A 3,097-nucleotide genomic window follows, 5' to 3' on the forward strand; every position below is an offset into this window, starting at 1 on the left:
CTTGGAAAGAAAATAGAGACTTCAAGTTTCTTGAAGACGTTTCATCTGAGAAGCTTCTTCAACTCTAAAACCAAACTGGGAGAGTCCCAGATATTTAAACCATAGAGGGAAAGAAAGCATGTCGCTGACCCACCACTGATCATGTGATGAGTCACATTAGGGGTGGGCTATATAAACGATATACGATAGAAACGATATAAATTTGGCCAACGATAGAGATTTTGACTATATCACTCTATTGCGGCATGATTAGGCACATGATCAATAGTGGGTCAGTTTTATTGATTCTTAGTAGCTCTGCTGTGACAGTCACCACCATCACTGAGCAGCATATTAAAGACATTTGTGCACATTAACTGCATGTTGTGGGTCAAATGTTTGTGCATGTTGGAGGAATTTCCTCTTTGTTGTGATCAGTGTTGGGTCATTACTAAAAAAGTCTTTATTACACATATTACACAAAACACTTTAATTAAAAGTAATGGAGTATGTTACATCACTACTCATCATAACATTACTTTCATGTTACTCTGTAAATTGAACAAATGACCATGTAACAATATAAAGCTGAGGCTACAGCCCAACACAGATCCTGATGAGGTCACGTGATCTTTCTCTGAGTGTTCATGAACACAAATCAAAGATGAAACAGCACAAAGACACTTCAAAGTGATTCTACTGTAGAAACATGAACAGGTAGAAACCTACAGCCTGATTGCTCATCACTTTGTTACCTGTTCAAGTTCAGCAGCAGCAGCTCACTTTATCACGGTGCTGGTCTGGGGTCAGTGTTTACTCAGCTTTAACATCACTCTGGGTTCTTGGCTACCTTAGCGTTAGCTTAGCTTTAGCTTAGTGTCAGAGCTCTGCAGATGTCTCGTGTGTAAATATTAATCACAGTGACAGTAAAGGAGGCAAAGGGCTGTGACGTCATCACGTCCGCTGTGTCATCTGTGACTAAACTAAACTCACAAATTACAAACTATACGTACACAAACACGAACGTAGCTCAGAGTGAGGACACACTCGGCCTCGTTGGTCCAGCTGTGAGTCCGTTACCGTGAACTATGGAGCGGCAGATTTGTGCTGAACTATCCATATTGAAATCAAAACTGATCAGAACGAGCCTGTAAACTTTACCTACGGTAAAACGATAGTAAAGCTACATTTCCGCCCTGTCAAGGATCTCATCTAATAACAAAAATATGGATAATAATAGATTTATAAAGTATTACGAATCGCAAGCTGGTAACGGGCTGCCAGGCTTTTCAGGGGCGCCCGTAATTTACGGACGAGGAATAGCATCTATTTTCTCAAAATTGTTTAGATTTGTAACCCCATTCTTAAAGCGTGGGGTCAGCCTCGTTAAACCTCATTTGAAAACAGCTGTCAAAGGGATTGCTACAGATGTTGTGACCTCCTCGCTGTCTAACTTGACTCGCTCAAACACACGAGAAGAGCAAGAGGGCTCAGGGTTAAGCTTAGTGGCGCACAGACCCCTAAAACGGCCTCCGGGTCGCAGGCTGACCGAGTTTAAAAAGCGGCGGAAAACTGTCAAAAAGAAACAGAGCGCTAAAACCACCAAACGGGCAACACGCAGGTCGAAGCAGGATATTTTCTAAAAAACTAAGAAACAAGCAACAATGTCTTTACTCCACGAGCGATCAAGCGAATGCACCTTGAGTGAACTGGATCTGTTCACAGCCCCCCTGACCCAATTTTCAATCAAGGACAAATGTTATTCAGAAATATTACCAGTAACAGCGCTCACTGATCGGGGACCTGTGGAATTTTACGTGCCAGGAGGTCTGACTTTGCCCTTTGGTTATTGATTATTCTTTTGTTTTTTGTTTTGTATTTTGTTTTTTTTGTTTTTTTGTTTGTTTGTTTTTTTTTTTTTTAAATGTTTCAACCTGCTTTAATCGAGTTTGATCCCAGACTTCATGTGCCATTTTCCTGTATGGTTGTTGGGCCAAGTGGTTCGGGAAAAACATTTTTTGTGAAATCTGTATTGGAAAACTATGTACATGTTTTGAACAAGCTTATTGACAATGTTGTGTGGGTTTATACATCCTTTCAGCCTCTGTATTCTGAGCTTCAAGAGAAAAATAAAAGCATTAAATTCATTGAAGGTCTGCCTGAATCTTTTGAAGATGAGAGCTTGTTTCCCTCACACCAAAGTCATCTCATTGTACTGGATGATGTTATTTTTCAAGCAGCTAATCATCCAGAAGTAGTTAAGATTTTCACGCAATACAGGCATCATAAAGATATGAGCGTAATGTTTTTGACACAAAATGTGTTTTTACAAGGCAAACACAGCAGGACGATCAGTCTGAACAGTACTTATATGGTGTTATTTAAAAACCCTCGTGATAAATTACAAGTTAATACACTAGCTAGACAAATATGCCCAGGACGTGTGCATTTCTTTTTGGAGAGTTTTGAAGAAGCCACGAGAGAGCCACACGGATATTTATTGATAGATTTAACCCCCACCTGTCCAGAGCAACTAAGACTGAGAACAGGGATACTGCCCTCAGAACAGCTGTGTGTTTTCTTACCGAAGAAAAAATAACAGAAACAATGTCTGTAAGATTGAGAAGAAACTTTGCTTTGCTGAAAACACTAACCAGAAGCTCGCCTAAAATTCGTAAGGTTATTTTACAAGAATGCCCACCTGATTTAATTCAGGCTATTTGTGAGATTTGTATGAATCTCTTAAAAGGAAATATTCCAATCACACAATGCCAGCATCATAAGCTGAAACGATATAAGGAGAAGATCAGACAAATGGCATGCCGAAAGGCTGGAGTTAGGAAGAAGAAAAAATTATTGAATCAAAAAGGAGGTTTTCTTTTACCGCTCCTCACAACAGTTTTACCCATGGTAGCTGATTTAGCTATAGGCGCGATCCGTAAATAACAATGCAGAAAATGTATTTGATCTCACCTGACCAGATCAAACGCTTACAGGAAACACACGCAAATGCTTATCGACCAACCATCAGAGACAAGGCTGCAGATGAGCTCGACAGTGAAATGAGACGTGTATTGGAAACTCAGGGGCTACCCTCCGATGAGAAGATAAAAAAGTA

This window comes from Oreochromis niloticus, unplaced genomic scaffold, assembly GCF_001858045.2.
Source record: "Oreochromis niloticus isolate F11D_XX unplaced genomic scaffold, O_niloticus_UMD_NMBU tig00000768_pilon, whole genome shotgun sequence".
Taxonomy (NCBI): domain Eukaryota; kingdom Metazoa; phylum Chordata; class Actinopteri; order Cichliformes; family Cichlidae; genus Oreochromis; species Oreochromis niloticus.